General features: G+C 38.7%; 1 protein-coding gene across 2 annotated transcripts in view; it reads right to left on the bottom strand.

Moving 5' to 3' along the window:
* MBNL1 (muscleblind like splicing regulator 1) overlaps positions 1 to 10,354 on the bottom strand; it is an 83,082-nt gene extending 72,728 nt beyond the window's left edge. The window contains exon 1 of one of the 2 annotated variants that reach the window (XM_053460851.1): positions 10,157 to 10,354. The gene's annotated coding sequence lies outside the window, so the exon portion shown is untranslated. The remainder of the gene's footprint in view (positions 1 to 10,156) is intronic. The other variant, XM_053460844.1, reaches the window with a different exon arrangement.
* Between the last annotated feature and the right edge of the window lie 14,664 nt (positions 10,355 to 25,018).

The following is a 25,018-nucleotide window of genomic DNA, read 5'->3' on the forward strand; positions in this document are numbered from 1 at the left end:
TCTCATCTGCCAAGTCCTTTTCAGTTTAGGTTTCAATGCAGCTCATGAACCATTTAAGAGGATTTCTCTGTGCAGCGTATAATCTATCAGTGTCACAGACAGAGACAAATTAAGACTCCACTAAACTATGTGCTTGGTATCAAATTATAACGCCAGTCCCGCACCTCCAGTACATTGACAGTACAAAGGGCAATGTGATTGTGCGTAGCCTTATAGTACGTGCTCTGGCACATGACTTTCCTGGGGTCCTGAGGCCATAGCCTACTTTGCCTTGATCTCCAAAATAGAATGCCGAACAGTACAGCAAAATAGTGACCAAAAATCTAAGATCATCACCCATTTTCTCTTGAAACCTGTTCCATGCTTTGTGGTATAAAAGCTGCATATGGTTGATGGTCCAAGTTCATTTAGTGAACTATATAACCAGTTATGATTACTTTCATTACTTACTTCTAAAGAGTATTTCATTGATGGAAAACTGGAGTAATTCAGGGGCTCTATATTAATCATAGCTTTCATTAAATATGTATTACCACGGGTGATTTCCAGTAACCTAACATCAATGTCATAAAAGAATATCGAAATCTGATGGGTGCTTTCCAACGCAAGAGGCCTGTTTCATATGCTTCATTGTTAGGAAAAACAAGTGAGGTGTAAAAGTAGTTTACAGCCCACAACAGTCCAACTTCAGGCTGCGCATTCTGTCAATAGCATTCTCTACTACTGTTACTACTAGTAGTACTACTTCAATAATTGACTTCTCTAACCAAGGAGACCAGTCATCCACATGTCAATTCTATAGATAACTACCAGTACTGTATACATGTTTAGTTATTATTATATATATTGTGACAAACCCTATAGCATGAGGGCCATACATGTCACTTTTAAGGGTCTTAAGCACAGTCCTCTAGGGCAATCAGAGTCAGGAACACCAGTGTTTAATAAAACAGCGCTTTATTTTAACCGCTTAAACCCCAAAACCAAATCATAAAACAAAAACCTAGCTCCCAATTGGAGCCCTCTCTAACTAAACTACGCTGGTGCAGACTGACCAGCCTAATCACCCACTATCTCAACCTCCCAGCCAGACCCAGCTACGCCAGGCTCTGGAAAACCTCCCCCAGACAGCACACACAATGTCCAGGCAGGTATTGCCTCACTTGGCTCAGGGATGATCTTGTTCAGGGCCTCTCCTTGCCCTGGGAGCACAGGGAACTTCCTCTTCCCCCAACAGTCTCCTGAGTATCAGGCTCCAGGGGTTTTTAATGCCCAGCACCTGGGCCTGACGCCGGCCTCATAGAAATCCCGGACCGGATCCTGCAGATTTCTTGCCTCCTGGAAAACCCGGCATGGAGTTTCCACAGAATGGGGAAATGGAGCATTGGCCCACCCTGCTCTCCAATTGCTCCACCCCAGGGACCCATATGTATAATCTGCATAGCAGCTGTACTCAGATGCCATGCTAATCATCTCCCTGGGGTTCACACTGTCACATATCATCCCCACCAGCTCAGAACCATGGGGCTGAGCGACCATGGGACTAAGCAGCTCTGCTGATGACGTCCCTCTTAGGATTTGGTCAGGGGGCTTTCCTTTCCACACACCATAAATGTGGCCCGGTAGTGGATACTTTCTCCTTGTATCCATCTGCCCTTCAGGGTTTCTGCAACCATCAGTGGATGGGAAACACACTGCACAGCCATGTCTCTTCTCTGTACAAATGAACACCATTGTAGCTTGCTCATCCAAATGTTTTACCCTGCGTGGTCTACGCGATACAGCCAAGTGCACACCATCTTCCAGCTGTTTCCCTGTAGCTTGTTCACCATCACTCCATTTGATGCGAAGCCCATGTTTATGGTCATTTACCCTAGATGCATGTAAACGGTGTACCTTACTGTCGCCTGTAGAAGGTTCCATCTGTGAAGTAGAGTTTCTACTGGAACTGGGACCACCTGCTCCCTGGAGCAGCTTACTGCCATGTTGCTCTACTAGTTGGCCCGTACTTCCAGCACCATGAATAGTCCCTCCGTCACTTAGGCCATAACGGTTATTTTCCATGCCATTCTTCATCACAGTCTTTTCCTCCAGACAGCTTCTTTTGTACGGTATCTGCTCACTTGCTGCTTGTACAATTTGTAACATTTTAGATACTGGGTCCATTTCCTCTTGGACCTTAATCTGTTTCTGTAGAGCTAGCTTGGCCTCCCTTTCTTCAGCTAGCTGTATACCCAGTTCATCTAACCGGAGTTGTAGTAGTCCATGTTTTTCTACTGCAGTAACCCTTTGTTCCTCAAGGGTTGCTTTCACCTCTCTCAGCTCTAAGGTGGATATCTCCAGTTGATGCCTGAGGGATTTATTGTCTTTCTGCAGTTCAAGTCCAACTTCTTGAAGCTTTACATTCGAAGTCTGGGCGGTCTCCAGACTCTCTGCCATTTTGTCTCTCTCAGCCTGGATATCAGCAAGCTGCATCAATAATGTTTGCCTGTCCCGCTCTGTATTAGTCGGTATTGCTTCCAGCTTACATTGGACCGTATCTCTTTCCCTTAAAGCTTGATCTCTGGAGCGGATAGCCAATGCTAACTCTTCCTCTTTTAGAAGCATAACTGCCCCCATTTGCTTTAGCTGAGATTCTGCGTCCTGTAGCTGATCCTTGCACGATTCCAGTTCTGCCTTTTTCTGGAAATACTTGTCTTTTAGTGCTAAGTTGGCCTTATAAAGTTCAGTGTGCTCTTTACTGGCTTTAAACAAGGCCTGGATTTCATCTTGTAGTTGTTTTACGGTCTCCTGCAGCTTTACTTTTTCTAGACGCTCAACTGCAAGTGTTAAATTCACACTGCTATTCTCAGAAAGGAGCCCGAATACACGCTCTGCATCCTCTTTACCTTTCTGGGATACCTCCGCGAGACGTTTTTCAACCACCAGCTTTTGTTCCTGCAACTGTTGCATCTCTTGAAGTTTTGCTGACAAGTCAACACAGTGTTTTTCTCTAGAAGCAGCCACTTCATTTTGCAAAGTTAGATTTTCTTCCTCAAGCTGGCCAATAGTTCGGTGTAATTCCTCCTGTAATTGTGCTGCTTGCTTTTTAACCTTTATTAATTCATGTTCTTTCAGCATACACTCATCAGTCAGTTTTTTGTTCTTGCAGATCTGTTTCCCAACATACTCTGACTGCTCAATCACATAGAGATTCAGCTCATCTCTGGGCATAGCTTCCACTTTCCCGAGTTTAGTAGTCCATGCCACATTGTTACATTCACCACGACTCAGTTTGCCATAGCAAACATTTAACTCTGTCAGTCTCTTAATTTCATAGTCTCTCTGTTTGATAGCATCTAGTTTATCGGTTACTTCTTTCAGCTGCAAGTTCAAATCAGAGACTTCACCCTGGTGCAGCCACTTTAAGGATTCAATTTCCTCCTTTAACTCTTGAGCCTCAACACAGGACCCTGCACAGTTTATATATGCCTTTTGTGCCAGTTTCAGTGGTTCCACATATCCACTGCAGGTTGGCTGGCGAGTGAAACACGGAAAGGACATTTTATTTCTGCTTTGCTGTCCTTTTCCCATCTTGCATTAGACCAACAGTCAGTGCAATACACAAATCCCAGAGTCTTTAATCGCTCCCTCTGCAGTATGTAATCAAGTAATTACCAGCAGGTCATAGCGACAAAATGCTTTTCTTTTGCAGGTTTCACAGATACACAATACTTTTATCCAGCAAATAGAAACTTCACATCCGGATCATCAAGGCCATCCTCCATAAGCATATGTATTTGAGCCAGCAATACACAAAGGCACATACCATGCAACAGTCTTTGCAGAGTTTCCACTCAATCCTCCGGGTTAAGCTGTAATCACTTCTGGCACATCCACTGCAGCTTGGTAGCTTCAGGCTGCACAACACTTGGGGTTCCTGGATCCAGTGTAGCACTCGTCACCAGCATCCACTCAGTTGTTCACTTGGTTCCTGCTTTCTGCCCACAGACCATAGCAGTGCTTTGCCCGCATTCTCCACCATATGTGACAAACCCTATAGCATGAGGGCCATACATGTCACTTTTAAGGGTCTTAAGCACAGTCCTCTAGGGCAATCAGAGTCAGGAACACCAGTGTTTAATAAAACAGCGCTTTATTTTAACCGCTTAAACCCCAAAACCAAATCATAAAACAAAAACCTAGCTCCCAATTGGAGCCCTCTCTAACTAAACTACGCTGGTGCAGACTGACCAGCCTAATCACCCACTATCTCAACCTCCCAGCCAGACCCAGCTACGCCAGGCTCTGGAAAACCTCCCCCAGACAGCACACACAATGTCCAGGCAGGTATTGCCTCACTTGGCTCAGGGATGATCTTGTTCAGGGCCTCTCCTTGCCCTGGGAGCACAGGGAACTTCCTCTTCCCCCAACAGTCTCCTGAGTATCAGGCTCCAGGGGTTTTTAATGCCCAGCACCTGGGCCTGACGCCGGCCTCATAGAAATCCCGGACCGGATCCTGCAGATTTCTTGCCTCCTGGAAAACCCGGCATGGAGTTTCCACAGAATGGGGAAATGGAGCATTGGCCCACCCTGCTCTCCAATTGCTCCACCCCAGGGACCCATATGTATAATCTGCATAGCAGCTGTACTCAGATGCCATGCTAATCATCTCCCTGGGGTTCACACTGTCACAATATATATATATATATATATTATATTATATTACTATTACATAAGTTATGGTGGGTAAAGGTGATGGAAAAACCCTTCAACTTAAAATAATTTTTATAATGCTTCTAATACCCCCTATATTATATATATTATCTGTATATATAGCGCCAACAACTTATGCAACACTCCTTATGGTACATACATTCAAAGGGTATGTCAAAACCAGAAATGACAGACTGGGCATTAGGTTAAGAGGGGCCTAATCACAAGCGTAAAATCTAGAGGATAGCTTGCTTTATAAGAACTGTACAGAATAAAGCACAAAATAGTACAGCTGGTGTATATAATAAACACTGAATTTCACTATTTCACATTTTACTCACTTTCTTATACATCAGTGCTGACAGATTCAATATAACTCAGATGAATCTGTTTAAAAAGTTTTAAACTAAATGGTTCTTTCCGTTCCTTCACATTATTGTTATTAGCTAAGTTACATTATCATCTGCTTGAGAATTTAGATATAATGTACGTCTATTTCTTTTTGATCCCCTATATATATATATATATATTTATATATATATATATAATGTCAAAACTATATCAGTCAAACTCAAAAAAACATTTATGTGCTAGGAGACTAATTTGGCAAACCATTTCAAGAGTCGACAAAGTTGGTTGGGATTTAGGAGCCAAACAAAACATGTAGGAGCCATGTATTAAAATACTTACACACATCCAATAACACACACATTAACATAATAACATGCATAAACACATTAACATACTAACACAGATAGTAGCATTCATTTTAAACACTAATAGACACACACAGAAACATACCTTCACATACTAACACACACACACTGAGTAACATATTCACATACACAGACATATTATTATGCACAGGAACACATATTCATATACATACAAACACAGGTTAACATACATATAGACATTATCATACACACATACTAACACACACAGTAAAACACTAACACACACACAGAAACATACTTTCACATACTAACAAACACTAAGTAACATTCACGTACACAGACATATTATTACGCACAGGAACATATATTCATACACATTAACATACATACACATACACGTTAACATACATACACAGCCATTATCATACACACATACTAACACATAGTAAAATACTTACACACACAGTAACATTCATATACACACAGTAACACACTTTCATACACATAACACACACAATAAGATACCTACACATCACTCTCAGTAGCAGTAACATACCCACACTCTGTAAAATATTTACACACAGTAACATACAGACTTACTCACATACACACAACTTTTGTTTAGCCACTTTTGTTTTGTTTGTGTAGCTTTATTGGCTCAGGACAGCTCTTCTGCTTCCTGCTCCCTCGCAGTCCTTATACGAGACTTGAATCTGATGCCGGGATATGATGTTTTACCCAACGCTCAAATTCAGTGCATCAAGGGAGCACAGTATGGCTGGGAGGGGGAGGGGGCTCAGCGGTTTGGGCGTTGAGGCCTACCCTGCCAAACCCTAGGTGCCATGGCAACCTGGCGCCTGAAGTTTGTTGAGCTGTGCACGACTTCTTTTTACTATAGGTAGTTTACTTTAGTAGTCTACATTTTATAGGACAGAGATCAATAAAACATTCTACGATACACCTTAAATAATTGTATTAATGGTGATAATAAAGCAAATCACTAGTGACTCATAGTTCTGGTTCCAGCGTTAGTCCTTGCAATACACTTAAGTTCCCCACCTACACATTTCCCCTCTATCTCTTTACGTGATTGTTATTGTAACTTGAAAAGCAAGTTGTATGCCTGTTATGTTTTTCATTTGCAAAGAAATGACATATAAAGAATGAAATGATTATTTGTCTGAGACTATAATATGGTTGACTGTAACATAATTGTCAAGAGATACAGAATAACAAGAAAATGTAAGAGCACTAATGCACGAAGCATGGCTCTTTGTGACTGACGAGGGTGCCTGAGGTCCAGTGACGTATCCCGGCCTAAGCTGACTAGATGCTCCATTTCTTAAAGGTGCACAGCGCCTCTTAGTGTACCGATGATCCAACTATTGAGGTTGAGGCGACAGGGGGTGCTACCCTAGGTCGGGCCTTGGATTGCCCCAAAGATAAATACACCACTGCTGAAGTCACAATATAAGAAAACTATAAGCATGACACAACATATAATGATTGGCAGGGTCTCAATAACGAGAAAACAAAAACACGGTGTGGCATGCTGTGGCTGGCTTGAACACTGGATGTGAAGTGATAAGGAAAATTATTGATTATTATAGCACCATCATATTTCGCAAAACCGCACAAGCTGAAACTTATGTGGGCCTAATCCCCTTAAATTTGTTTTGTTTGTCGACATAGCTTAATCCTATCCCAACATTTAATAGTATATATCAGGGTTTTAAACATTTCTAAAACTGTACTTCAAAAAATACTTGATGAAGTCTATCCAGTAAACTGGGGGTTTGTAGGAGAAGGAAACACTTCATTTTGGAGACTGTAAGTAAAAGACCAACCCCAAGGAGTTTCTGCTGCAAGAAGGGCTGCGCTGGCTCATCATATTACTCTAGACAAGCTTGGAATTGTAAGGTTTGTAAGCCAAGGCTTGAGAAAACAGGTCACCAGGTTGTCATGACAAGGGTTTCCCCTGCTAAACATGAACTGGTGTCTCCACCAGCTGGCTCTATACAGAGATGGCTTCTTGGAAGGCAGGAGCTCAGGAGCTTCACATGACCTTGGAGTAATAGGGTGGTGGCTCTTGTTTTTTGTGACTACCCTGCTGTAACAAGTAGTCATAGATTATTCTAGAGACACACATTTACTAATTTATAGTCTAGTTTGTCTGGCTCAACTACTCCAACCTTTTATTTTAGCCCTTATAGACTATAAAGGTGTGAGGGTAGGGCCTTCTTCTCCTTCTGTTCCAGCATGTCTTATTTGTGTTCATGCCATTCATTTGTATTTTCCCATCATTTTAATAGTGCTATGGACTGGTGCTCTCTACAAAAAATATACTAAAAACAATAATAGTATCCCGAAATAAGCAAAACAGTTTAGTATAACAACTTTCTTTGGTCTCCAAACACAAAGATTTCTTGTCAGTAGACATCATTAAATACAAATGGTTAAATGTTTTCAGTTCAGGATTTTCCAAACCACTCTGGTTTGACAATTGTCTTCTAAAACTCCCTTTTAACCCATAATTGTAACCCCAGAATTATTCTATTTTTGCTTAAAATGTCCTAGCCAACAGCAACTTGCTGATACCTTATCCTGGCCAAACATAATAATACTTGTAGACCGCAAGTAAACATATATATATATATATATATATATATATATCATATGAAAAACAGCAAGTCTGTCCAGTGACAGATTGGTAAGCAAGAAGCTGATCTGCTGCTTTTTTTTAACACTTTGGATGCCAATGATTTTTTTTTTCATTTGCAGTAATTCCTACTCCAAATGCACTCTCCAACTCCCCACTCCAACCACTTCCAAATTACCAAATTAAAGAAAATACCCGTCTTCTAAATATAAATGTTTCTCTGTTCTCATTGTACTTAACCGTGCTTTCACAATCACTTTCTTTTTCAAATGATAAAACGACGCAGCAGTCCCTATTTTTTAATTAATTCTGCAAGGGCTTCAGTGCGTTCCACCACATGCAAGTTGCCTTAGCATTCAAGGCGAGACCTTGTCATTTTTTGCATTGTCTCACTTTCCGCCTCCCCTGCCTACATCTGATGAAGCAAGCAGTATACTTAAGTACATTGCCGTCACATTACTAGGCAGCCATTCTTACATTTGTGACGTTCTGTCCAACGAAGTGCGTTATTAAAGAATTATGGCTCGATTGATCCATTCAGCAATGCCTTCTCCTAAAGAAGACTTTGCAGAAGCCACTTCATTGACTTAGAAAGAGAAATTTTAACAGACGAATAGCATTGATTATATATACTTTGCTGTCTCTAAACATTTTTGATGACTTAGCAGCATAATGACAGGTGGTCTTGCCTTCTCTAGCAGGCCAGATCGTTATAGTCGTTGTTTTCTTATCCCCTCCAAGTTAAATAAGATGTCAGATTTCTACTAACCTAAATAAACAATATTAAACAAAACAAATTCGGCACAAACACAACTTTGTTGTTAGCGTGTATAATTTGGGGATTTCGTATTCTTTTATATGCAGCCCCCTACGTACGTTTATACGTATTATATATATATTATATATTATAATACAATATCATACCATCTGCAATGAAGTAGTTACGCCCATTGTATATTCTCTTGGCTCACTATTCAATCTTTATTGTAATAAATGCCTTTCAATTTAAAGAAAACCACCCCAAACATATATACACATAGATATATATATATATAGATATAGATATATATATATATATATATATATATATATATATGATTTGTCAATATAGTATACAGACAACAGCTCTCACTTTCTACTTAAAATCTACAAGGTCAAAAGGAAAACTAGGATTTTTTTATATACATACTCCACAAATCCAGCTGCTTTTTTACCCAGAAAGCCCAAAAAAAGGAAATATTTTAAAATAACAAATGTCGTAACAGCTTCCAACGAAGCCCCTAACACAGGGCGTCTTCCACCTTGTAAACTTGGCAAGAAGCACTTTCTACTGAAATATAGCGCTTCCCATATAAGGAAACACAACTAAACATGTCATGCATAATTTATATTCAGAAGCAGGGTATTTAACCTTTCAAAGAATAGATTTGGCCTGCTCGCTGAAATAACGTGCATGCTTCCATCATCGTACAAGCCAAAAAAACACATTAAATATACATAATATATATTCCAATATGAGTTGAGATCTAAATGAAGTCGATAAACATTCTTAAAGACCGTGCAGATCTGGTTTTAGAGAAACACTTTTAACACACCTGTGTCTCTCTTTTCTCTTACCGTAAAAAAAAAGGATAGTGAACTACTACTTGAGAATAGGTGCAGAAGAACAGATGTAGCTGATCTGCATTGTGCTGCTGTATGGTGGCCTGCAGATCACGCAGCGCAAGTGAAACTGCAGCTGGAGAAAAAGCTTGGTGCTTTCCTCTACGCTGGACTCATCATATAGAATTTGACGGCAGATAAGACCCATACGGTCTATTTTTCCTGATGTAAAGACTCAGACCTCAATCAGCCCTTGATCTTGCCTTAGATTCAGGATAGATTTATGCCTACCCAATGCATGTTTAAATGCTGTCACTGTGTTAACCTCTACCACTTCTACGGGGAGGCTGTGCCACTTATACACCACCCACTCGGTAAAGTAGAACTTCCTTACATTACACCATGAGCTACTGTTCTAATTCAGCCCCCTGTACCATAAAGTCAATGACAGATCTGCCTGGGCGCAGTATTCCCTCTGCAACACTAAAGATGCCTCAAAAGAAGTGTAAATGCAGAAACTTACCTCTCACATTCTTCAGAGACGAGCAGACTGTAGGCAGATCACCCATGGCACAGTGATTCATTTATTACAAGATAACAAATGGATCTTATAGTCCCTGTTGCCACAGAAGCATTATGATAAACACAGCTCATTCAGATGCGGCCATGCGGGCTTGTGAGCGTACTGTAGCTGTACAGCCCTTTCTTATCTGTACTGTCTAGCTTGCTTAATGCACTGCCCTCCCCCCTGTCAGAAAACCATACCAGGAAGCAATGGGCGTTCATGTCTGGGGCCTTAGGAATGCAAGAAGGAAAATGTTGGTTCTCGTGCCCTCGCTATGTTTTCTAGCTGTCTTTCTATAAACATAATGTTGCGCTGCTTAATAAACGCACACTGTTTGTGTGTATGACAGTAAGAAACATAAAGTAAAAATTAAGAGAACCCCCCCGTGAGAATTGATTTTTGGTATCTTCCATTTTATATGCACAACATCATAACCTCAGAGCATTAGAACTTCGCAAATGTCGCACATGGTGGCGAGCGCTCTGTTTACCGTCCGGGACAGCCAGGTCTTAAAGGGACAGCGCTCTGTTTCCTCCCACTGACAGATGTTAGCTAACAGCCTCCTGGAGCAGGGCACGTGATGCAAGAATCCTAACTTCTGCTCCATTACTGAAACATCTATAGGCTACTGCCTTGGTATAATGTAGAAAGTATTAACATTATATATATAATATATATATATAGATATATAGATATATATATATGTATGTAAAGACTCAGATCTTTATCAGTCCTTAGTCTTGGCGATATCTTTATATTCCTTCATTGAATTAGCCTCTACCACTTCTGCTGGGTGGCTGTTCTGTTATCTACCACCCTCTCAGTAAACTTATACTTGTTAGATATTACTTACAACCGCAATGCACCTAACTACTGTATATTAATCCTTCTAGCCTTAAAATGATAAAGCAAGAGGCAAATACTGCTTAGCCCTCAGTTAATGGTCTTTATCTGGACAGGCACATATTATGACAATAATTCTATACCGCTGCTTTACACAGGGGGCCAAAGTGGTCCTAGAGGTACTCAGATCGTGGGGGGGGTGATACTGAAGGCACTGCTGATACGGGGGTGCCCAGGTGCTATAACTGAAGAATATTATAATAGGATCACAACCCTGCCCTGGCCACATTAACGTGATACTGTGCATGCACACACTTAAAGCAAATCACTATGCCCTCTGCAGCACTATCCATCATAACAGATATATTACAGGGTTATGGATAATAAAATGTTCTTTCTCTGCACCAGCTGTCATTGGATTCGATTGTATTTCCTATTCCTCAGTGCAAATTATTTTATACACGGTAGGGATTTTTTTTTTATTTCAGTAAAATGATCAAAAATAAAGAGGCATCTATGAGATTTATTTTTCTCCATATAAATTCCATTTATTCTTGTATAAAACTTGTAATTAGTTTTCAATATTGGTCCAGTAATACATAGCCTTCGGGGCACCATCAGAAATCTTGGGGCTCGCTACAAACCTAGACAAGGGCCACTTTCCCCATCCCCCCTGGCTTCTCCCACTGCCTCACCCAATGCACACAATGGGGCCACCAGGCCCTAAAGCTTGCAAAGGGCCCCAATCCCTGAAAAGAGGCCACCTAGGCACCAAAGCCGAAGGTTCCGAAGGCTCCGAAGGCTCAGTCCAGGTCTTTTGGGCTGTGAGGCTCATACAAAGTTACTGTGTGTGACATAAATTGCATCACAACAGATTCACTTTAATGACAGAAGCTTTTATACATAACAACCACTGTGTCAATTCCACATTTAATGGCGTTTATCTGAGCGCCAGTATCTTATTAACCAATCGCATGCCACAATGAAGCACAGCATCGCTCAGTTGAAGTCATTAATGACACACTCCATTGCTGACTGATGTTTCACGTATGTGGCTTGCAGTCATTGTGTTTGGGTTAATTCCACAGGGAATAAATGGTTACGTTTTATCAGTCTGCAGGCACTGTGTAAATCATTTGAATAATACACACTTCAGCTTTCACTTCCCAATAAACTAGCGTGCGCTGAAAAAGTAGCTATTATTTTGCAGATTAGATCCCATGTGACTACCAGGAAGGGAAAATGATCAGTTTATCTATTTTGTGATAGATAGATAGATAGATAGATAGATAGATAGATAGATAGATAGATAGATAGATGATAGATAGATAGATAGATAGATAGATAGATGATAGATAGATAGATAGATAGATAGATAGATAGATAGATGATAGATAGATAGATAGATAGATAGATAGATAGATAGATAGATAGATAGATGGATGGATAGATAGATAGATAAACCGATAGATACAGTAGATAGATGTCCGCATATATCGTAATTGTTTTATTGGACATTAAGTGATCAATATTCTAGCGTGGATTGATCTTTGAGAATCCCGGTAGATCTCTCATTCTGGTTTGTGATGATGAGAGAGGCAATACAGCAATATTTGAAGTAGGCTCAGCGTCCAAATTCCAAAATGCTCAGCCCTAGTCATCCACACCGGCCCCTCGCTATGCTGAATAGCACAGATATTGGCTTATATGTACAGTTTTAAAATTGACCAATAACATTATATATTTTTGGCACTTTTTATGACTTCTGAGGTTTGGGCAGGTTTGAATATATTAGCAGAACATCCATGTTTTTGGTTAAAAATGAGTAATATGATTGTGCTCCAAATAAACTAAATGTACAAAGAAATAAGAAAATAAATTTTTTATTAAACTATGCAATAATTTAAAAAACAGTTTCATGGATCTATTTTAAAAGGCTAGCTACCCCATTGCCATCTACGGTCAAATTATGTAATGGCTAGACATAGCCTGAGGCTGTCTGAAACATTATGGTATGTGTTTGCTCCAGTTTGGACAAAAGTGACATTATATTCCATATGTTTTCTTCATTTTGCAGGCCACATTTCACAAAACCCACCTTCTAACCATAGTCGGACTTTTGGAGCCTGTGAATAAATTAAGAAGTAGCAATATTAAAACATAACTGTGCTTTATCTGACAGTAAGTCTGCTGTTTTGGCTGCCCAAATGTTTTTTTCTGATTGTACCAATGGTCTTCTAATAATTTTGCCATTTTTTGGTGTATGCTTAAGACACGATCCTAATGTCTGTAGTTATCTGTCACCGTATACACTATGGAGGAGCTGCATGGAATGTTGCACCAAAGTTTTTAAACAGTAAAGGAAATATATAATTTGCTGTAATTCTACCAAAACAGTTGTGGTAATCCGAGATTGCAGATTTTGGATTACTCTGCAGTCATATATTACTCCTACCGCCGTGACACCAATGTGTCCTTGGTGGCAAGAGCAACATCTTGCAGGAGCTCCCTGGGACATACAATACAAAGTACAATATTTTGTGTTCCGTGTTCAGAAATTGATAATGAAAAGTAATGTTCAACAGAATCACTCCTGAGAGTTATTAGGTAGTACAGTTTATGTCTGATGACTACATCTAGGGGTTTTTCTGCTCAAAGTAGTCAATTGAGGCGTTAGAAGATCAGATCCACTTAAAATCCCAAGAGAGTCTTAACTGATATAATGATATCATTTCATCCACGAAGTTGGCTTTGGGGAAATTGTATTGCGTAATAGCAGTAGCACTTATAAACCTGATGAAATGGGAAAACCTAGCTAATGGGGAAAATTGTAGAAATCCAACATTTCCACTAGAAGTATATATTTTGTGTGTTTTTTTCCAGCTCAATGTATACTTCAAGATTCATTTATCTAATGCTCTCTCCTCTGGGCTTTTACTGTTATTCTTAAAGTAATATTAACGGGTAATTATAAGTGTGCCCCATAATAGCACTTGGGCCTTAAGCTTCATAAAAATTTAAAAGTACACGTGAAGTGTCTTAATTTGCATGATACCATTGCGCCAATTACTTGTAATGCTCCTCTTTTTTAGCAGATACAACCAATGTACAAACACTGCAAGGCATTTGTTCCAGACGAGAAGAATGCTACTTATTGGAGATTAATTTGTCCTGAAAAAAAGATATTATATATATATATATATATATATATACTAACAAAAATAATGACTATTGGGGTTGTGTATAAGGAGCCATAATGGGTCTGTTTTAACTAGATTGTAAGCTTGCAAGAGCAGGGCCCTCTTCTCCTTTTGTACCAGTTTGTTATTGCTTGTAATTTTACATTTATTCTACCAACGCTAATTGTAAAGCCCCATGAAATCTGCTGGCGATATAAATAATAATGTAATGTAATATGAAAGTGGTAGCTTTAGCAAGACAGGAAACATTTTGTGAGTTGCTCAACTTAAAGGAAACACAGCAAGTATTAAGTAACCTATGAAAGCTGAAGTTTCACAAGGTTATGCAAGATGCATATCTATTCATGAATGACTTACCTCTTTGTGTGAGGAAGCACTCCTCCTCCCATTTAGTGCAAGCATCCACCTCCTGAGGCCGCAGATCGCTCTCCCATCAATACCCTTACCAGTCAGTCCTAACATTGCATGCATAACATTATCTACCATTATGCTATGGAAATGATTGGAGCCATAATTGCAGTTGAAATGCTGATTGCGAGGCAGGCCTTCTGTTCCAACATCAGTGTTCCATGGTTTTAGAATAAAATCATACAGGTGTGATGATCATAAAGAACATGTATCAAATACCCACTTTATGTGTAAACCACGAGGATAGGTACCCTAAGCTCCCTGATCTCTAGATCTGCCTGATTATTCCTCCCTATTATGTATTCTCTTACCTGTTGATAAATTGCAGTATTTGTCAGGTTGGTACCTTGGGAAAGGTGAAGGGAAAGAAATTGATCAGATAATGCTACCACAGGCTTCAAATTGACAGGTATAGTCCCCCTTTAAAGGCTGATACATTTATCCTATTTTAAAGTATGTATTCATAAAGGCAGCAAAATATATAATTTATAAAATATTTATATAATCAACCGTTAAACAATCTCAGAATCTCTGGAGGTAAAAACTACAAAGAACCCCCACGCCTACAGTGCTTGCAGCCTCTAAAGCAATAACGCACATAGACCCATGTGTTATCTTCAATACTGTGAGCTACTGATGTCTTGTGACTCAATTAAATCATCAACTCTCATCAAACCTCTAATATTTGAGTATTGTGTAGTAGAACAAATCATATAGTAGTGCCTTTCAAACTTGTTTTTGTTGTAACTTTAATAATTCATATAAAATTAAAAACAAAATACCGGTACATTTTAGTTTTTTAAGTCCGCATTCATTAGAAACTGGAATTGCATGGAATTAACTGGAGGATTTGTTGTCCATAATGGCATAAGTGTATTTTTTTTTTTTTTACACACAACAGAAACATACACATTTTTTTAAAATAAAATACATGAATAAAATAAAGGAAATACGTTTAAAATAGTTTTATCGAAACAGAAACACACACAATGCTAGGTAAAACAATGTAACAAATGTTCACCCAAATTTGCTTCACACACCTAGGTCTCTAGCTTTAACCCTGCAATTCTGATCTATTTCTGAACCCCTTTGTTTCACGCTTTAACCTTCTGCTAACGCTTGCTCCCCATCCATTACAACGACGCTACTGCAGTTAGAAACCATCGATCCAAATGATCTACATGCCGCTGACTTCTTCATGTGACTGTGGCTGCAACCAAATCCTCACCCAAGCAGTCCCATACCTTCTTCCTTAATTCACCCCAACGCCATAGAGTCTCCTTCTGTTTCAGTATATCATAATGTTTGCTCATGTTATTGTTTTATTTCTTCATTGTAATAGCGCTGCGGAATTGGTGGGTCCATGCACGCTTTTTCCCGATGGAGAATGAAATACTCATATGTAAACCACTATCATATGATAAAGTGGAAAGAATCATAATTTGTATTATATAATATGTTTTACATTAAAATACAATATAATGACAGCTATTTAAAATAAATAAAATGCCACGCCCACAGCAGAATTCATTCAAGTTATGAAATAAAATTATTTGTATTATTATATTATGATTTATTTCACAATAATGCTAGCAGATAAAAATTGCTAATAACAGTACAAAAGTCAGGCAAAATACACTGCAATATGTTTCAGTAATTGTTCTGGGCTAAAAAAAAATTTCATCTTAATTGAAGGCTGAGGAGCCATTTAAGGAGTAACCAATACCAGAATAATTATGCTGCACAAGAACCTTTTAGGTCTAAACAATTACTATTCATAGCAACTTGCATTAACCACCATGGCAACAGGCTGCATCTAACATGCGGTATACTTTACACGTACATGTATAGCGTGTAGTGCTTATGTGTGCATAAAAGCTTTTTTTTTAAGCAGACCTCATTCAAAAAGTGTTTAAAACTGCATCTGTGCATTATTAAACTTGAATGATTGTTGAAGCAGTAGGCACATGTTCTTTTCAACAATTCAATTAATGTAAAAGAAAATACCTCTCATCAACAGGAAACACATCTTGACCTGAGTGAGGTTATGAACTACAGTGTGAAACACCTTACACCTAGAAGTCCCCTCTATGTTCTCAGACTCGAACAGTAGCCTGTCCAGCAGGTTGATGTTTCAGGGCCAAAATGGAGACCCACTGGGTTCAATTAAGTTTGAATTAAGATGCACTTACATGTTTTCAAGTTTAAAAGCTCATTCATGTAAAAATTATATAATACTTACTGTAAACTATGTTCTGTGCAACCTAGTGTTTGCCACTTAAATGTGACAGTACATTACTACTTTTATTATTGTTGGTGGCTATGGCATGGCATTCATGAGCCTCCTGTTGTGTCCAATAATATACAGGCCATAATATCTGTCACATTACTGACAACAGCCAATCTGTATGAAGTGAAAACACGATAAAGAAAAAGGTCAGCTCCTTTTTTCATTTCAGATCCCTGTATTTTAAAATGACCAATGTTTGAGCACAAATGTACACACATCTGGCCTAGAAAAAAGAACTGTGAACAGCGACATGCAAATCAACAAGTGTTCCTGGAATCTGGCTAGAGGTTTGTGTCCACAGGTCTTCTACTTCCTTCCTCACCGAGAGCTGCTCTCTGTGAGCTTGTGATAACAGCTTGCAAAACCGAAAGTGTTGCTCTCTTTAGCAAGAAGATCTTTGCACAACTGTTAATGTGGCAAACTGCAGATGTAAATTCATGCAATACACACAAGACAAATAAAATAAAACGGTTGCTTCTTAATAGGATTTACAAAGCTGATCTATTGAAGCGTTGGGACATATTTCTTGTTATGGGGTTTTGAATACATATTAGCTTATGGCGGATTCCTTCACCAGTGATGGTGAAGCTATGGAACTTGTGCCACAAAGGGCACCCAAAGTTTCTGTTGCAGCAGGTGGTCTGGTTGCAGACTGTCAATTGACGGGTGCCAGCTCTTTCAAGAAGTGAACTGGACTGCCTACCAGTGGAATACCAGGGCCGGTTGGGGAGATTATGGATCCCCAAATTATGCTTCCGATGAAAAAGGAGATAGATTGTCAGAAAGAGAGATAATGAGGAAAAGGGGAGATCATGAGAACAGGTAGAGATATAGAGAAAGGAAAGTTAAATAGGATAGATAAAGAGAAATGGAAGAGATGAAAAAATAAAAGAGATAATGAGGAAATGCACCAAAAGAAAATGGGATGAGATAAAAAGAGAGAAAGTAGAGGTTGGGAGAAAATGGAGAGATAAAGATATAGGGGAGAGATAATGAGGAGTAGAGAGATAGAGAGAAAGGGAGATAATAAGAAAGAGGAGAGATGGGAAGAGAGAGGGAAGGAGAAGATAATGAGAAAGAAGAAAGATGGGGAAAAGCGGGAGAGCTAACGGGAAAGGGAAGATATAATGAATAAGGGATAGCTAGGGAAACAGGGGAGAGATCATGAGAATGTTCAACATTTCATTTCTCGTATCTTAAGAATGTAAAAGGCAGAGGCATCAGCAGCACATGGGTTCCATCTGAGAAGCCACCAAACACCTTGCACCCATCCTGCTTAATGTAAATGGATGCAATGTTGTTGGTGGCTTCTCAGATGAGACCTATGTTCTACTGCCACTGCCCTTTTCTTCCTTACAATATGAGAACAAGAAGGGTTAAGTATAATGGAGATAATTTTTTAATTGTTACATTTACCCTCCAACAGAATCATGTATACAGTATATATGTCTTTCCAAAATAAACTGTATCTGCAAAGCTGAGACCTTTACACATGTGCACATTTGGTCATACCAGTGTGAAGCCCAATAGCAGAAAAAAGCAGAACCACTTTTGAAATCTCCCGAATGTTTTGGTGGCACACATGGTTAGGTGTTGCCAGATTTTTTAAATGCCTATGAGGGAAAAATCGGGTTTACACAATGGTAGATGGTTGATTTTTACTGTAGAAACACAAAAAATAAACCAATCAAATTTTCATTTATTAATGTTTTAAAAATGTTTTGTTCATCAAGCCATGATCTTTATAATAACAAGGATTACAGTAAATATATACTATATTTAATGTTAAATCCTCCTCTACCCTCTAGGGTTAATCTGGCCCTGTGCTGCATGGGCTTCACACAGTATTTTTACATATAATAAAACAGCACATCCAAACATGATGCAATACATGCAAATTTGTGGGCACATTTTATTATTTTGTATACATCATAGGTTGTTTGCAGTGTACTGACCCATGTAAATATATATTTAAACCCAGTTCTTAACACAATATTTAGACAAAGGTAATATCTCTCTTCTCTTCATTAAACACCATTAACATAAAAAATCATAAATACTTTTTACCATTTCCTATCCTTTGCATGTCTCATTTCTGTGTACTGAGTTTAACCCCAGGGGAATGGGACACATATTACCATTGACACTGCAAAGCAGAAACAAATTTAGCAGGAATGCCCCATGTGCTGAAAGCTATATATCAAGAGGAATTATAGTAAAATCAACATAGGAGGAAATGGACAATTGATGTACAGCAATAGAATATAAATCCTCTCTACTGAGATTAATGATAGTAATTTGAAACTATACATGCTTGCAGTTCCATCCAGTAATTCCAATCCCCTGACCATAAAGTCAATATTCTACTGGCACACTTAGAACATTCCATTCGGCAGACTCTGACTTGGATCAAACATCTCATATAATGTAGCAATGTTTAAAAAGTCCTTTCTCTTATGAGTTGAGAAAACACAACAGGTGCATATATCTGTCTGAGATCATAGGGTCTACTGATACCTCACTGCTTCTTCTTCCGCAGCCAAATAGTTGAAATCAATACACTACAGCGCAACATGTCAGCAATTGAATAGCCATCACACTAAGAGTCAGGGCTCTAATGCCTGAGATGAAGGAGAAGTAGAGCCATTCAACAGCATTATTCCAGTACATTTTCATTTATCCCTCCCCAGACATTGAAAATGCATTTAAATAATTGGTAGATGATGTATCATTGCTTTAGAACACACTGCAGAGAAACAACCGGCTTAATCTAAGTAAAATATCCTGTTGTTGTAAATTATCTTTATATTTTAATATATTTATATCGCATAAATGTCAGATATGTATTTCCTGCTAAAGGGGAAAAAACATCAATGCCAAATAAAATCTTTAATAATATCACAGCAATAAAAAAAATGTACCAGTTTATACTATCTACAAATCCACTTAGCATCTGCAAAAAAAAGATGATCAAGATTAGATCCTAAATTAAAGAGACAGATGTTAGAATTTCACGCAGAATGACTTACAGTAAGTAGTAACTTATTATTGCAGGTTGTGCATTTGTTACTGGGGCCAAAGAGGCATGGCAGATCAGCAACGTAGACCTTTTGTAATCTAGTGAAAAGAAGCATAATGTTGATGACCTCATTTATTTCTATGAATAAACACAACGGCACAGGGAAGAGACATACTGTATATGTATTGCAGAGACATAACAATCCGCTGCTTTGACCTAGACTACCAGGAATTGCTGCACAGTTCCCTCTTATCATACACAAAATGTATTAATACTTTACTGGAGGGTATTGTCAGCTAGGGCTCAAACATATTTATGCATGGTGTGCCATGCTTCTTTGTTACAGTACTGGTGACAAATATGCAAGGGATATTTGCATAACCTGCTGTATCTTAGACACCAAACTCAAAAGACGTTTTGGACAATGTTATGCTTCCAACGTTTTGGGAACAGTTTGGGGAAGGCCCTTTTCTATTCCAGCATGACTGTGCCCCTGCACAATGCAAGGTCCATAAAGACATGGTTGGATGAGTCTGGTGTGGAAGAACTTGACCGGCCCGCACAGAGCCCTGACCTCAACTCCATCAAACACCTTTGGGATGAACTAGAATGGAGATTGCGAGCCAAGCCTTCTCTTCCATCATCAGTGCCTGACCTCACGAATGGTCCACTGGATAAATGGGCAAAATGGAATGGAAATTATTGGAAAATCTTCCCAGAAGAGTTTAAGCTGTTATAGTTGCAAAGGGGGGACCAATTGTATATTAATTTCTATGAATTTAGAATGCAATGTCAGCAATGTCCCTGTTGGTATAATGGTCAGGTGTCCCAATACTTTTGTCCATATAGCTTATTTGGGGATAGCCCATCCCCATGTGCAGCTAACACCATACCCTTAGTTTGGTCACTGCCTTCCTCCTCACGGGCTTCAACCAACCAATCAGTGACAGAAAAGCGCTTCCATTGAAATCAATGAGAGTGCATGCTGCACGTGTGCATGGGGGTCTGAATAAAAAAGTACATAACAAAGAAATCCATGATATTTGAACTGCAGAGAACTAAAACAGTAAACATTTTTTCCCAAATCCATTGATTTATTTACATTTTGACACTGAGGGACAGCATAATTCCCATCAATCTATACTGAGCCTGATGATAATACGGCACAACTCCCATCTATATATATATCTATATCTATATATATATATATATATATATATATATATATAGATATAGATAGATAAATATATATATCTATATATATATATATATATATATATATATATATATATATATATAGATATAGATATATATACTAAGCATGACAGTGGTTTACTACAACCTCCATCACCGCAAACACAACAGTATAATTCCTATAATTATATAGTGACCCAGGCACTGAGAGTGGTACAGTGTATCTCTTGCCATTATAGCAAGACAGAAATAGATGCTGGTACAGCATATCTCCCATCACTATGCATTGTGCCAGACATTGACGGTGATACACCATAACTCCCATCACTATATACTGAGCCAGACACTGAAGATGGTACAGCTTAACGCCAAATATTACATCAATATATTAATATCATTTTCTAATTATATGTTCTGGTTCATTGGTGCAAGCTTTCCTAGTGTTTAGAGCAAATAGTTGTAGGTAAAACTATGTCCAATCATTATACATTACAAAAGGGTCAGTTTAAATATATAAGAAGCCCAGCTAGAATAAACTATGAGTTTAGGTTGGCTCATTAGAATGCACAATTAAGAATATGAACATTGATTCATCACAGATCAACAAATTAATTTTGTATGGTGTTAACAAAGTTAGTGTTAACTCCCCCTCCCCCCGAAAACTACCAAAGTGTGATCAGGTGAAAAAGACACATTACTATTCATGGACCCACATAGCAGGCATAGATCACAGGTCATATAACCAGTCCTGGCACCCAGAGTTCATGCATAGGACTTAATCAGCAACTAGATTGCATCCACAGGACCTGTCCCAGCACCCAGATTGTTTCCACAGGACTTGCTCAGCACCAAGTTACATCCAAAGGACTTGTCGAAGCACCCAGATTGCACTCACAGGACTTGCCCAGAACCCAGGTTGTATACAGAGGACATACCAGCATCCAAGGCACACACATTGGAACTGTCCGTTTTCTTTCTCCTCTTCATTATCTCTCCCCTATAGAACTATCTTTATTTATTTCAATATTCAACATCTTCCCCTTTCTCACTGTCTGTCCCCCCCTTTCTCACTAGCTATCCCCCATTTCTCACTATCTACCTCTCCCTGTTCCTCACTATTTATCTCTCTCCCTTTTTTAATATCTCCTGTTTGTTGACACTTATTCAAAAAATAAGATGAAATAATAATAATAATGGAAATCCAGGACATCTGCCAACAATTTTCTACAGTGTATCAATGTAAAGTACAACAAGGTTTTCACCAATTACAAAGATTAACCTGTCAGGGCTTGCAAGAATTTTGACAGTCCTCATGTGCAATAAACATTGATACATTTATACATTGCAACAAACTTTTGTAATCAAATGCTTTTAATGTGGTTATTTCTAATAATACTTTTGTAGCAAGCTGCAGGTGTTACAATTAGCTTCATTCTGGAATTATTTTTAGCAGTCCTAGTCTAGATTCTACAATTTAAGACTTGTTTCTAAACAGGCCAAGGAATTGCTAACTCTGCCCTTTTCACCTTCTTTAAATTCGGTTAAGTTCTAGATGGCTCATTGAATTTAGTCCAATATTTCGAAACAACGTCTAGTCCACAAGTAATAGGATACCTCTATGGAAACAAATAGTTACCACAGTGGTCAGAGATTTGATATATTGTTTTCTTTGTCAGCTAAATCATCAATGTCCATACATTTCATTTATTTGATATTCTATCATCCAACCAGCTATAAAGTAATACAATAAATAAATATAATCTGTTTTTAAGAATAGAAACTAGGTCCAAGCTCTTCATATTGTCAATCTGAAAACAGATTGACAATTAAGATATTTGCCCTACTGAGAATTTAGTATATTGTTCCAATGCTTGTACTGACTCTTATCGCAAGACTCTCTGAACAAACTGTACTCTGAAAGTTTACAAGAAAAACATTGTATTATAATAATCTAAACATTATTTTGGAACTGTAAGAAAGTGCAAAGGGAAAGGAATTTAGATGTTGCATGTTCAAATGATTTTTCAAAACATAAAAAGCATGGGTGTAACAATAGTACATTTGCCATATTGGTCTTTTAAAAGAGGACATCTATGAGGTCTTTGGTCTTCAATAGCAGCCAACACTGTATAGAATTCTAAAGCTTAATTACTCTGCATACTATGCATACTTCATGTTCTGCTGGGCTGTATTCGTCATTATCTGTACCAGGGCGATTTGTATATAGATAAACATACATATATATATATATATATATATATATATATATATATATATACAAACATACATATATATACATAGTTGTGTGAAAAAGTACATCCTATTTGAATTAAAGTATTTGCTCGATTATAAGACGAGGTTTTTTCCAGAGCAAATGCTCTGAAAAATACCCCTCGTCTTATAATCGAAGTCGTCTTCTAATCAGACCTCATTCTGCTTCGGCCGTGCTGCTTACCGGGCTTTGATCGCGAGCAGCGTATCTGCTATTAGCAGCAGGAAACAGGAAGCTAGCACAGTCCTCACATAACTCTACCTCCCCCCTCCTTCCTCTGGGGGCGGGGCCAGAGAAGTTGCTCGCACAGCCGGGCCCCTGCAGAAGTCTGCGAGTGGGAGATCTACAGTTCAGGTAAGGGGGTGGGGGAGTGGGGGGTTTGAGCGTGTGTGTGTATGTGTGATTAATGGAATGAATGAGTATTTAAATGTTTGTGAATGAGTGTGTGTGTGATAGCATGGATGTGTAAGGGGGGTGGGGGTGGTAGCATGGCATGGGGAGGCTGTAATCACACTTCTAACATCCCCAGGTTCCAGCATGTACTGGCTGCCTTGGCTTGATAGGAGTGTGATTGCTGTTAGCAGTATATATATATATATATCTCCAGAAATGCATTTTAACCCCCTATATGCCACTCACCCCTTATGATATGCCTTTTAACCCCCTATATGCCAGAGTGGCATAAGTATAAGGCATATCATGGGGCAGAGGGGCATATAGGGGGTTAAAAGGCATATCATGGGGCACAGTGGCATATAGGAGGGTATAAGACATTTCTGGAGGCAGAGTGGCAAATAGAGGGTTAAAAGGCACATCATGGGGCAGAGTGGCAAATAGGGGGGTATAAGGCATTTCTGGGGGCAGAGTGGCAAGCCTGGGGCAGATGTGCATAACTGGGGGGGCCAGGTTGGCAAATAAAAGGAAATAAAAAATATATTTTTCTCAATCATAGCTTTTATTAAATTAGTTTACATGAATTAATATTTACTAGTAAAACTTTTTTCCTATAGGGTCGTCTTATATTCAGGCTTTTTGTTTTTTTCCTAAATTAATATTTTGATTTTGGGGGGTCGTCTTATAATCAGGGTCATCTTATAATCGAGCAAATACGGTATATGGTTTTAAATATCAGGACTTAATAGCAGAGCACATAATTTTAAGCTATTGCTGCTAAAGGTGGTTGTACAAGCTATTTTTGTTGAATAAATCATGACACAGTGTAATGTTATGTGTTGTTAATCTGAGGTTGTATTTACCTAATAATTAGGTAATAACAGATAATTGTTCTGATATGTAAAACCGTAGGGGGTAGTTTCTTTTTTATACAACATGATCAAAAGTTCACATAGACTTGAATGTTTGACCTTGTTACAGACACGCAAGGTGATACACACAGGTTAAAATGGCAATTAAAGGTTCATTTCCCACATCTTTTAAAATTGCAATTAGTGTCTATGTATAAGTATTAGGGGTCAAAAAGGCCTATAGTGATAAAGAATACCATCCCCACTGTAAAGCATGGCGGTGGCTCCTTGATGTTTTAGGGGGGGTGTGAGCTCTAAGGGCACAGTGAATCTTGTGAAAATTGATGACA

This window comes from Spea bombifrons, chromosome 3 (genome assembly GCF_027358695.1).
Source record: "Spea bombifrons isolate aSpeBom1 chromosome 3, aSpeBom1.2.pri, whole genome shotgun sequence".
In the NCBI taxonomy this organism is placed as follows: Eukaryota; Metazoa; Chordata; class Amphibia; order Anura; family Pelobatidae; genus Spea; species Spea bombifrons.